Here is a 13,492-nt window from a genome sequence, read left to right as displayed (position 1 = left end):
GGGGAAATGGTTTCTAAATCCAGTGGGTTTGGAAAGCATCCCGGTTTGGTGGTATGAGACCCAGTGTGGCAGAACTGTATGTCTGTGTACAGGGAGTCCTGCCTGAGAGCCTTCAGGGACTTAATCATTCCCCTTAGATGTCTGTAAGGTCTCAGGTGGATTAAAGAAAGATTCTGCTGTATGACACCCAGGAGGGCTGACCCCAACATGCTGCACATGGTGATTACCCTGGGGTACCCTCTAGGAGAAAATGCTAGAGAATAAGCAGAGAAAGAGTAGTTTAAACCATAATTAAGCCTACCCCCCCATACACATAACCCTAATTAAACTTAGAGACTGTTGCTAAATTGTGCCTTCTAAGTATGAAGAGAATTCTTTGCCTGATTATTTCCATTCAGAATCATCTGTAGATGGGGTTCTTATAATGAGCTCGCTCTCTCTCTTGTTCCAACCAAAAGGCTTGGAGAGGATCTGTATGGCTATTGTCAGGAACCTGTTGATCATTTGTTGAAAAAAAAAAAAAAAATCCTCAGAGATGGCAGAGGGAAACCCTTCTGGAAGTGAGTGTGGGTAAGCCTAGCGTCTTGACAGAGATAACCAAGGATGTGATAGGGGAATCAAATGTGGATCTCCAGCTCCTCTCTGAATTCCCATCATCTCTGCTTCTCAGGGATTGAAAGTAAGTGGGCATTAACTATAGTGATACTGACTTTGATAAGAAGGTGGTAGGTTACCAAAGCTCCCAGGCTGGATTGACTTTGGACAAGTAACTGCGTTGGTTCTTACTTAGAATCAAAGCTGAAGGCACCAGCCAGTGGAGTCAAAGTCATCAAAGACTGGTGGTACTTTTCAGGAAAAGTCCTATGAACAGGGGCATGAATCATTATATTTTTTATTCATCCAAACTCTACCCTGGTTATTTATCTCCAATATGTGTTATTTAATTGGAAGGAAAACAAATCCAAGATGTCCTGGACATCACATGTCATCTTAGGATTTAGAAGAGATTTTAGAAAATCAGGCCCCTTGGGGTTTCTGGGTGGCTCAGTGGGTTAAGCCTCTGCCTTTGGCTCAGGTCATGATCTCAGGGTCCTGGGATAGAGCCCCAAATTGGGCTTTCTGCTCAGTGGGGAGCCTGCTTCTCCCCTCTCTCTCTGCCTACTTGTGATCTCTGTCAAATGAATAAAATCTTTGAACAAAAGGAAAAGAAAAGAAAATCAAGCCCCTTAATTTTGCACATGATGAGACTGAGACACAGAGATATCAGGCTGTTACTCAAGGTCTTACAGCTCTCTACCCCACAGATGGATTTTTTGCTGTCCCACACCTAAGTGGTGTTCTTACCTTGCCATTCTTGATGGTTGCCTCTCTGTCACTCTAGCCTCCTACCTGACTCTGGACTGGGCATCTGCAGTTTTCATCCTGGCACCTGCAAGGTGCTGCGGAACACTTGAGCAGACAAACAATTTCACCATCAAGTGTTTTCACCTTTTGCCAATACAATTATTCCTGACAGCAGGCTGGCTGATTGAGCCATAAACTCTAAAGGGTGGTGGGGGAGGCGGGGGCAGGCAGGAGTAAACATTGGCCAACCATTCAGCAAGCAATGTGAGTCTAAACCACCCAATCCCCAGGGCTGCTAGGAAGAAAATCCTCCTAATGCAGACGGCTTGGCAAAGTGATGATGGAGCCTGCCAAATGGGCAAGAAGAGGTCCCACTTTCGATGTCACTTGATTTGTAGAGCTGGTACAGAGAGGCAGAAGAGAGTTGAGTGTTGGCAAGGAGGAAAGAGAATAAAATTAAATTCACTGCATTTATATGTGAGTTTTCTTCTAAGTATGCTACTCAAAATGTAGAAGATGTGTCTAGGTTGTAATTAAGATATATATATATTGCTTTTCACATTATTATCCTGCAAATCATTTCATCTGGATGGTATCTTTAAACCTTTCCCACCTCTAATGTGGCAAGTTTGCATCTTTTCTACGCTTTTAAACCCTTTGGCAGAACTGTATACATTAACAGATTGAAATGAGCTTTATTGAAATTTAGCTATTCTAAGTCATCTAAGTTGCAGAATCCCAATTTATTATGTATTTAAAGCATACCAGCACTGATTAAATCAATGCAAATTAGGTTAAATAAGAACAACATGAATCAAGTGTTTCAGCAAAGTTGAGTTGAGAAACGACAACTTTTGAGTCACCACAGCAAGTTGATATAGGCTGTTTTTTGCGAATTTTAATTTCATGTTTCTCAGGGTCCAACACACTAACAAGTAAAAATGAAAAGAAATCCCCTGAAGTTCTCTTTCCTCGTGTTTGATCTTTTTTCTCTCCTTACCTGTCTTGTGAGAACATCTCATTCAGGGTATAATGTGGCTGTTGCATGTACTTGGTCAGTCTCTTCTTCTGGGCGAACCACAGGTTTCTGCTGGCAAAATGTTGTCTCCTTCAGTGTTGATTGCAGATCAGAGATACTTTACATGCTCCAAAAACACCCTTAACATTTTCCACTTTCATATGGGGAATGAGCTTATCCCTGTCTTGCTGAGCCACCAGAGTACAGTAGTCAGACATCCAGAAAACCACCCCCAAGCCATCACGCCAACGTGTGATTGGGAACCGAAGTATAAAAATCTTGAAAATATCGTTTCAGAAAATGGAAGGAACTCTGGGGTCCACTCTGACTGCCAAAACGCAGTCTGGAACTAAGAGGAGGTAGAAGAACAAGCTTGAGACAACTGGAAAGGGCAGAGTATAGCTTGGAGGAGGAAAAGGTGATTAATTTCTCCTCTTCTAAGCCTTAAAAATTAACCTTTGCATGATAAGCCCTCTGCTTTTTCTTGGTACTTCATGCTGTGATGGGGGGGGGTGAGGAGCAGGGTGGGGGGTAATCACATACAGTTTTTAGGGGATATATCTTTCCCATTTCATCTCAACTGGAGATCACCTCCAATTTGTTTCTTGTAGTCAAAATAGTTCGTGAACCAAGAGGAGCAGGTGAAGAACATCTGAAATGAACAGGTGTTCTGGGGATTGGCTTTCCATTAGTAGTCTTTGGCAGTGTTCAAGGAAAGAGAAATTGGAGTGGTGATTTTAATGTTCTGTCATTGCTGGCACCAGCTTGGACCTTGATCTTTATGCTGTTGTCTTTAATTTTCAGTAGCAGTGAACCATGGCTTTCTTTAAAAGGGAACATTTAGAGGAAGGGGAGGAGGGTGGGAGTCACAATTTCAAAAGGAGAGAATTAACTCTGTTGTTTCTGTGGGCACACAGCATACAGCTGGCATTTTACTGAATGCCTCTGAAGATGCACATGGGGCCAAAGGTGAGGGCCCTAAGTCTTCTCTCAGGAGTTCTACTTAGGAGAAACAAATTAAAGAAGGGAGGTAATTTTTTTTTTTTCTTACCAAACTTTGCCCTCCTCTTAAAACTAGGTAGTAGTACAGATAGCACTGGGGAAGTACCTACCATGTTCAGTGCATGATGGGAGTAATGGAGGTGAACCCAAGAAATGCAGTGACTCAGTGCTTTCTTCCAGGAACTTTAGGTAGGAAGGAGAAGCAGACACTGAGGGACTTTGCCAATAATATTTATATATTGCCCACTGCCTGAGAGTATATGTCTCTAAAACATACAAATGAGAATAACTGAGAGATCCAATGGGACCATGCTTAAAGTTTTCATTGATGGAAGTAAAGCTCATGAGTTTTACTTGAGTTTATGGACTCAAAATACAGGTGCACTGACAGGAGGTGTGGGCATCATAAAGGCTTTAAGTGCGAATATGGGAATGGGAATGCTTAAATCTTTTTGAGTGGCTCAGTTTCTTCATGGCATGGGGAAAAAGGTAAACAGGGACAAGTGGAACCTCTGTGTTGGGAAGAGGAAGGTCGGTAAAAGGCTTCCAATGCCATACTGAAAATTTGAGTTTGCTATATTCTTTTAGTCTCTGAGGTCTGCCTTATTTCAAGAGGCCTGTTCTGTTATTGGGGACCCTTCTCTGCAGGTTCCCTCTGCACTGCCATATGTTCTGATCTGTTGTATTATACCTAACTGTTGTATCCTCTCTCAGTCTCTGCCTACCTTCATTCTAGCCATCCTCAAGGTTGATGTGAAATTTCTTTTATGAGTTCTTAACAGATTCCCCCGTAAAGTGATCTTTCATTCTTCTGAGCTCCATTAGCATCTTGTCTTTACCACTCCTACGCCTGGTGCTGTTCCCTTTGTATGAGTTTGGCAGTAATTTCTAGTATTTTAGCACTGAATGCGACATTAAAGAACTTGGAGACTACAGTAAAAAGATCTTGACTGGAGTCCCTTCTTTGCCATTTTGTATCCATTTGATCCCATACAGGTCACTCCATTATCAGTAAAATAGGACTAAGGATGGCTATTTTAAAGGAGTCTTGGGGAAATTCAGTGAGATGGTGTGTGTTAGTGTCTTGCAACTCAAAAGTGTATGCCTAGGACCCACAGCCTTAAAATATGTTAGACAGGTGGAATCAGGTGTCTTCTGAGACCCACAGAATCACATCTGCATTTTACCATTAGCCCTAGGTTAAAGTTAAATTTTGAGAAGGATTCTGTTGAAGCATTGACAAAGTCTAACCTGAAAAAGGAACCCAGGGGTCACCAATTTCCTAGTGTTATAACTGCAGAATTGGAGGGTCAGTGATGTTAATTACCCATGACTGTTGGTAGAATTTAAACAAAAACCCCCTTCTGAATCTTGTTCTCGCTCTGATTAGATTTCAAACACATAGAATGCAAAGTCTGTGTCTATCATAGTAACCTGGTACTTGGTAGGTTCTTAATAAGGTTTGGTTTTATTATCATTACAGCAGGAAGAACAGAATCCTTGTATGTGCTAGCTTTAGGCATCTTCCACCTTCCTCCTCAGTATTCCTGTCACTGCCTATCTGCATGTATTTCTCATGGACATTTTAGTTCTACCTTTTCAGTATAGAAAAATAAAAATTAAAAAAAAAAACACACAAGAAAAACTGAAAGTTAAAATGAAAAATTTCACCTAAATTTCAATATCCAGAAATCAACTATTAAGTTTGGGGTGTGTAATCTTTTAGAATTTGTCTATTTTGCATATATTTTCTAATAATCTGATAACATTACTCATATTCCTTTGTTACTATTTTTTTCATTGTGTTATTTTTTCACATTAAGAATACAAATCAATAGAATCATCTTCAGTGCTACAAAATATTCTATTTTATTTCTCTTATCCATCCCCTCTTGTTTACCACTTACTTGGTTTTGTTTCTTAGCTATTATAAAATGGCCCTGATGAACATTCTCACACATATACTATAATAGATTGAATGCTTATATCCCCCCTAAAATTCGTATGTTGAAAAAACCAGTCCCGGGGTAATGCTATTTGGAGGTAGGGACTGGCAGGGACACTAGATCAGGAGGATGGAGCCTTCAGGAATAGAATTAGAGCCCTGATCAAAGAGACCCCCTAAGAGTTCTTTGGCCTCTTCTGCCATGTAAGGACAGCAAGAAGATTATCTATGAACTACGAAGCAGGCTCTCCCCAGAAACGGAATCTGCATGCACCTTGATTTTAGACTTCTAAACCTCTAAACTGTGAGAAATAAATGTTCATTGTTTAAGCCACCCAGTCTAAGGTAATTTGTTATATAGCAGCCTGAACAAACTAGGACATAGTCCTTTGCTTGTTTGGACAACTGTGGCCTTAAATTTTAATTCTAAAATTAGCATTCAAAGAGTGGGGACTTTTAAAAGACTTCCCATAGGTAATACCAAATTGTCTCCCTCAAAGGTTGTACACGTTTCATCCTCCATAGCTCTTTCGCTGCTTTCTCTTCTCCTTGAGAAACTCTACCATACCACAAACAAACATCTTTTCGTCCTCTCTCCTTCTTCTCACTCAGGCACTGATTGAGATTCCTATGTGAATGTTCTCCCTGTCTTGGAGCTATCATTCCTCCCTGTTCTGGTTTCTCTACTCCTTCCCATAGGGTCCGTGCCCACTTCAGATGGAGGGTTGGGCTTTGGAGGCTCCAGCGTTCCTTTTGGGAGTTCATGAGCATTTCAGTCTCACATCTTATTAAGTAGCCGTCCAGCCAAATAATTTGCATAAAGGTGTTAATTTCTGAAAATAGTTTACTGCAGTGGTACTTAAAGTCCTCTGTTGGGATAAGAATGTTTAAATGTTTTTTTTTTTTTCCTTTTTCTGAAATGAACCAGACTCTGCTCTGTTCTGTGAGATTCAGAACATACTTTTGATTTCAGTCACAGGATATCTTGTGTTTCTTGGTTTCACCCAATTATTTAGGACACCTATTAACACCAAACGAATGTGCTAGGACAGCTTTGGAAACATCTCTTTAATTGCAGTCCATGGGAACATCTGACTCTAACTTGGCTCTCACCCTACCAGAGTGATTCTAAGGTTTGGATTTCAAGCCCTATAGTAGGACACTGGTGTGACAACTTTTCCCCCACACCCACCCCAGGTCCCAGAATTTATGAAGATAGCTAGACAACACAGTTCTTCTGCTTGATATTAGCAAGGCTTACCTCCTCATCCTGGTCACAAATAATGAAACCAGTTTAATACTGTAGTAAGTTCTGTCTCTGATACATCTTGACATTTAATTATCTTGTTTTATAGAATTTTCCAAATGTCGCTAATTTTTTCCTAGCAGACACAACAAAAATTCCTAAGAACAGACTTGTTATGTTCCTGCTCTTAGGACCCTTTAGTATCTACCTCCAAAAGTACAGAAGAAGATCAGATATGAGAGACCATACATGAAGAGCAGAGGAATAGCCACCTACCACTGATGCACATGCAAACTCTCTTGATGAATGTAGTCTGGCACAGTTCTGGGTTCATAGAGATTCTTGGTGAATAGTTTATTAACTGGTTCGAATTCTTGCCTAATCAATAGCCAATGAAATCTGATTTAAATATAAATAGCTTCTAAGTATACTGACATGTAGGCACAAAATAATAACCCAATTTTTGTATTGAATTCACACAGATTTATTAATGCCATTTATACATGGCATCATTACAAAGATCTCTTTTGTGTAGGAAATCCCCCACCATCCATAAGCAATGAGCTTTCTGTGGTAAATTTACCTGCTCAGTTGGATGCATTTATGTCTTTATTTAAATCATCTCCCATTCTCCGGAACTACTTCTTAATCCCCCACAGACACCTTGAGAGTGCCTTTTAATTATTTAACATAAATGTCTATTACTGTTCTTATTTGTTTTTCTAAGTCAAATGGAGGTTTAGCTGATGAGATAAAGAATTCGATAAAAGGTAGTCCCTGCCTCCAGTGTTCTCAGATCTGGATTGCAGGTGATGGGTAGCAAAGCAATTTGATTTGTGCCGTGGCAGAGATGTAAATAAGAGCGGTGGTTGGAGAGATTTCTCCAGCTAGTTGAGCAAGATCAGCCAGAGGAGCTAAGAGAAAAGGAGGAGGAGTTGACCAGATGGAAGGGTGGAGGCCACTTCAGTTAGGAGCCAAAACCTGTGAAAAAAACACAAAGGCTTCTGAAATGCATAGGGTATCAGGAACACATGTATGAAGAGAGATGAGACTGGAATGTTAGCTTAGCGCTAGACTGGGAGAACTTTCAACCTGGATTATGATTTCCAGGATGCAGGGACAGTAAATGATGGCCTTGAATGTGAAGGGCAGGGAAATGGATACTGGGAGGAAGAAGAACAGTTGGGAGGCTACCACATCTGCCCAAATGAGATATTGTCAGCCCAAGCGGGACTTACTCTATTAACCTTAGAAATGGATGGGGCAGGCCAAGTACAATAATAGTTTTGTAATGGGATTGGCAACATGTAAATAGTACTTTTTCAGAAAATTAATTTAAGATGATTTCAATAGAATGGGTTAGTCTAGGGTAAATGGAAAGCAAGGAAGAGTAGGATGTGGAAGCAAACTAACATCTGGAGCTAAGAGTAAGCAGTTGAAAATGGAACAGAGGTTATAGCTAGGCATAGAGATTGAGGCATCTCTGGAAGGTACATGGTGGTTAGAGTGGCAGTGGTAGGTGCAAATCCCCAGGCAGAGAGACTAACCTACAGCTGGTGCACCATCAGAAGTTCTCTGCCATCTAGTAAGACAGAGTGGATGTGGGAAGCAAATGGATGACAAGGAATGGCAGGGCCCAGGCTATCTGGGAAGTGTATGGTTTGCTTAAAGGCTATCAAATTCTAATTTTTAAAAATCAGATTATATTAGTAAGGAAATGATATTGCAGACCGTATTCAGCTTGTGGAATACCTGTTTGCAAAGCTTCTTTTAAAATAGTGTTCTCGACGTGAAAGAATGAGAGGGAGCAAAAGAGGTAGAAATTGCCTCAATAGGTGGGATAGTTTAAAAAAATTGAGAAATACTGTATAGTCTGCAGTGACCAGCCTTTAGTATATAGGCATGGCCATGACAGTGTCATTAATATGGATTTCACGTGGCTGTGAAAAAGGAAAAAATATGGCTGACATTGACAGGTTTTGAGAGGAGCCCAGATGGTCAAGGATTACTGACACTAGGGGAGAGAGCCCAACGATGAGTAAACCTGCAAAGGAAAAGTACAGCCCTGGAGCTGTCTGTCTAGGGACTGTGTCAATGACTGGCTGGCATGGAGCATATCCCTCTCCCAAGAGAGTTTGTCATTGGCATCTCACATCAGTGTTAAGATTGTTCCTTTGCGGATGGACCTTGTATTACCTTCTCAAACATGAAACAGGGTGATGACTGGAGATCATGCCCTTCAGAGTGCTGTCCTATATTTGCATTTTAGCAGAAAAATCTGAGACATTGAATAACTTACTGAAAAAACTTGGAATTTCTGATGCTATATCAAGCTGAAAAGTATTCTGCCGTTTATCAGCAATATGACCTGGTCAAAATGACTTAACTTCAAAATAGAAGTATTTAACAGAGTAAAATAAAAAAAAAAATAAATTGAATTATAAAAATAGAGAAGCAGTACAAATGCCATTGCAATAAATATTTATCTCAATTTATATTATATAAGACCAACGTTATATTACTTTGATTGAAGACAAAAAGGAAAAAGAATCTCCAGCATGATGGTATTAGGCATCTCTGACTTAAACTCTTACTGCCCCTTCTTTAAGTACCTGTTCCTGCTTCAGAGGCTGCATAAAAACAGAAAGAAGAAACAAAAAGCTTGGCTTAAGCGAACGATTATTTTATTTAGTTTCTGGTTCTGTGTGTTGGCTCCAGAGATCTTCTGTATGGGACAAATTGATGGTTCTCGCTCAAATGTCTGTGATCAGATGGAGAATTAGCTGGAAATCAGGCAATCTAGATGGCTTCACTCACAGGCATGGACATTGGCAGGCTCTTGGCTGGGGCCCTGCTGACTGACTCACTCACTCACTATAGCCCAGGACACCTCAGTTCTCTTTCATGCGGCCTTCCGTCCTCCAATAGGCTACCTCAGGTGCAGTTATGCGGTGACTACAACATTCCAAGAGGGGCAAGAAAGAGCAAGTCCCAGTATGCAAGTACGTTTCAGAGTCCAGAGTGCTGACCATAACACCATGTGACCCATATCCTTCAAGTCTCGCCTTCTGGCAAATTGCTGTTATCTGTTGCCTAAAGCTAATTACATGGTCAGCCTGACTCAAGGAGTGAGGGTTAGGCTCCATTTCTGGATAGGAGTGAAAGAACTTATGGTGGTTTTTACAGGTTAAATAAGGCATCAGTGGATTAATATTTACTCTGTCTGTAAACAGTAAATACTCTAAAACAATTTTTATTTCTCAAGCCATGTGGTCCAAACACTGTGGTTCGTAAGCATCAAGGACCAGAAGCCTGGGCATCACGTAGAGCTTGTTAGAAATGCAGAATCACATATTAGATACGCTGGATCAGAATGGACAATTTTGCAAGAACCCCAGCTGGATCCTAAGTCTGATAGGGTTTTAGGAGCATGGTATCTCTTCACTATTCCTCATAATTCCTTTGCTAGTTGCTATGTTCTCCTGTTGAGTGATAGATCTTTGATTTTTAAAGGTGCCAGAACTGTTTCCTCCTGCACAATTGAAACAGAGCAAACATAGGTTTAAACAGTAAAACAGGTTGCTTCACAGCATGAACAGCTAGAGAGAGAGGGGGTATAACATTTTTCTGCTCAATTGTCCTTCGCCTATAAAAATAGAAATTTAAAATTAAAATAACAGTACATAAATATTAAAGAATATTATATTTAACTAGGAATCACCATTTAGATGTTAGGACAGTTTTTATTTTTATTTATTTATTTTATTTTATTTTATTTTTTTAAGATTTTATTTATTTGAGAGAGAGAGAATGAGAGCAAGCATGAGAGGGGGATGGTCAGAGGGAGAAGCAGACCCCCTGCTGAGCAGGGAGCCTGATGTGGGACTTGATCCTGGGACTCCAGGATCATGACCTGAGTGGAAGGCAGTTGCTCAACCAACTGAGCCACTCAGGCGCCCAGGACAGTTTTTAATGTAGAAACTGTGAGGCACATACTTACTCTGAAACCGCCCTTTTACATTCCTGAACACTTGCTAACTGGACCTTGTTTCTCTAAAGGTTGATAGATTGACTTTCCAACCATTAGACCACAAGTTAAATAGCTCTGGAATGTGTGTGAGTCCTTAGGTCCTCTTTCGGCCTTTACACAAGTAATGAGACCAGCAGAACTTATGAAGCATCTAGCATGTGCAGACCACTGGTCTCAACTCACAGGAAATACAAGTATACCATAGATTGTTGGGTTCAGTTCACTTCAACCCCAGAAGTGAGGGGGGATAGGAGGGAGGAGAGCCAAAGCTTTCAACAATAAAAGTGTATTTCACTAGGCTAAGGACAAACAAGTAACATCTAAAAGACTTCTAGCTTTTCTATAAATAAATCCTTTTTTTTAAAAGATCTTATTTATTTATTTGACAGAGATCACAAGTACACAGAGAGGCAGGCAGAGAGAGAGACAGAGAGAAGCAGACTCTCCACTGAGCAGAGAGCCCGATGCGGGGCTCGATCCCAGGACCCTGAGATCATGACCTGAGCCAAAGGCAGAGGCTTAACCCACTGAGCCACCCAGGTGCCCCATCTTCTAGCTTTTCTAAAGGTCTGACTTTCCTCTGAGAGGAAGAAAGTGGTTGCAACTTCCGGTGCCTTCCTCTGGTTTGCTTTGACCTCAAGACTGAGGGGGGTGGGGGGAAGCAACAACATGAAGACATTTTGCATCAAAGTGTAATGCTGTCATTCTATGTGAAATTTACCTTGAGTATTCTCTTTTTGGAATGGGATAACTTTTTCTTTGAAGCTGTAATTAATGTTGTCTCAAATATATGTGCTCTGGGGTCTTGGTCTTGTCTATCAATTAGTCCACAAGTCACTAGCTAAATATCTGTTGAGCACTTAACCTATAGGCATATTCTAAGTATAGGACTACAGTGGTGAATGACAAGTAACCTTGTAAGCAAATGATAAATTAGATAATTTTTAGGTACCAATATGCTAGGGAAAGTTAAAATGGAACCAGGTGGGAAAGAGAAATTGAGGGAAGGGGCCTGCTCTCCTCTAAGGTTAGGCAAGGCTTCCTTGAGGAGGTGACATTTGAGTTGAAACTGTATGATAATAGTCAGCCGTTTCAGATTCCATGAGATATGCATTCCAAGCAGAGGGAACAGCAAGTGCCCAGGTCCTAATAAGGCCAAAGCAAGCCTATTTTCAATGGATGGTAAATGGCTAGTATGCTGCATTGAGTGAGACGGGGCTGAAAATATGAGGAGGATTTTAAACTGTGCTTTCTTCAAAAGTCAATGCACTTTTTATAAATCTGCACAAATGTTCAACAGCATCCTCATCAGCTCTACCAAACCTTACAGAGTGACAGTTCTATCTCAGGCGCTAAAGTAAAGCATGTTACAACATTAATTCCTTTCATTGGTTAAAGTTCCCTGGGATTGTCCCATTTTCCTAGCATACATAAGGAAATCCAGGTACAGAAAACCTAAGCCACCTACCCTAAAGACAGCTTGTGTTGGTCATCAGTGATTTTCCTATACTCCCTAGATTCTCTGTTATGGCAACTAAAAGAGTTGAATGTCATTCAACCTTTTGACTTTGTAAACACCAAACCTGAGTTTTCTATAGTCTTCTTTTTCCCCACAGTTCATCCATATAGACCCAGCAAGAGAGAGATGGGGCAACCTAAACTTTCCTCCTGGATTCCCACTCCTCCCGCCCCATTCCTTCCATCTGTTGCTGTTTGCATAGAAAAAGAACAGAACAGAGTACCAACGACCACACACATTCAGAAATCTCATTTTGTATGTGGGAGTCTGGATTCATTAACAAGTTCCTCAAGCTCTCCCTGCATTTACAACACCAATCTAAACATAACCCAGTGAAGTCATGGGAATAGGCAATGATCGGCTGCATTTTGCTGAGATGTCAATGTTCAAATACATCATCAACTCCGTCCTAGTGAATGGCTTCTACTTCAGACAGGTTGTATTTTCAACAGCCTCTAAGTAAATAGCACTCATTTTAATACTCTCTAACCTCCACATTGTCCTTCTGATTCTGACCCCTATTACATCCCACTTCCTATATAAGGACTCTCATTCTCTAGTTTGTTCGTTTTCCCATCCACAAATCCATACAGTCACCCATCCATTCAAAAACCATATAGTGGATAGTTACTCTGCTTCATTACTTGTACTACGTGCTAGGGCATATAAAATATTTGAGGTAGTATTCCATTCTTCAGAGAGTCTGTTCCCTAGTGGGGAATCACACTCCCAGAAATCCATATTAATCCATCCCTTCTTTGACCTCTTACTCCTCTAAAAATCAGGCGTTTTGTTAAATACTGTCTTAAATTGCTCGCTAGTTGTTGCTGAACTTTCTCTCCCCTCCTCCCACCCCTTATATCTGATAAGTTGAAATTTCTCAGGAGCAAAACCCAGATCATATCTCTGGAATAGTGGAGTGACCTGAACATAGAGTTGGGATATCCATGTTTAAATTCTATTTTTGCCACTTACTAACTCTGTGATGGTTTTGGGTACCTTCCTTCTTTATTTGGAGAATGGAAGTTGGATGGGAGGCTTTCTAAGATCCTTTCAATTTTGATATTCGTGAAAATGTGAATTCTGAAGTATCCAACAAGGGCGAGAAAGTGAAAGGGACACTCAGTATAAAAGTGCTAAGAGCTTGGGTGGTTTTCTACCTGTAATGTAAATTTGCTACTGGCTTATAGAATGGAACACAGCACAATTTAGAAAATTAGATTGTACCTTTCTTGTGAAACTAGGTATTTGGATAGGGTCTTCAGCTAGGCAGGGATTCTTCCCCAGCCCATACAGCAATACAGACAGGAGATATGACTTCATTATAAGCCAACTCTATTTCTGTCTATATTGAGCTGCTGATTTTACACTAGACTTTCAACATTGGC

General features: G+C 40.6%; 1 protein-coding gene across 3 annotated transcripts in view; it reads left to right on the top strand.

Annotated features, from left to right (window-relative positions):
• Positions 1-13,492, top strand: part of CTNNA2 (catenin alpha 2) — a 1,106,640-nt gene that overhangs the window by 735,058 nt on the left and 358,090 nt on the right. The window lies entirely within an intron of this gene.

The sequence above is a fragment of the Lontra canadensis genome, unplaced genomic scaffold (assembly GCF_010015895.1).
Source record: "Lontra canadensis isolate GAN:19392208 unplaced genomic scaffold, GSC_riverotter_1.0 scaffold71, whole genome shotgun sequence".
Classification (NCBI taxonomy): domain Eukaryota; kingdom Metazoa; phylum Chordata; class Mammalia; order Carnivora; family Mustelidae; genus Lontra; species Lontra canadensis.
This window is presented reverse-complemented; position numbering and strand designations above follow the sequence as displayed.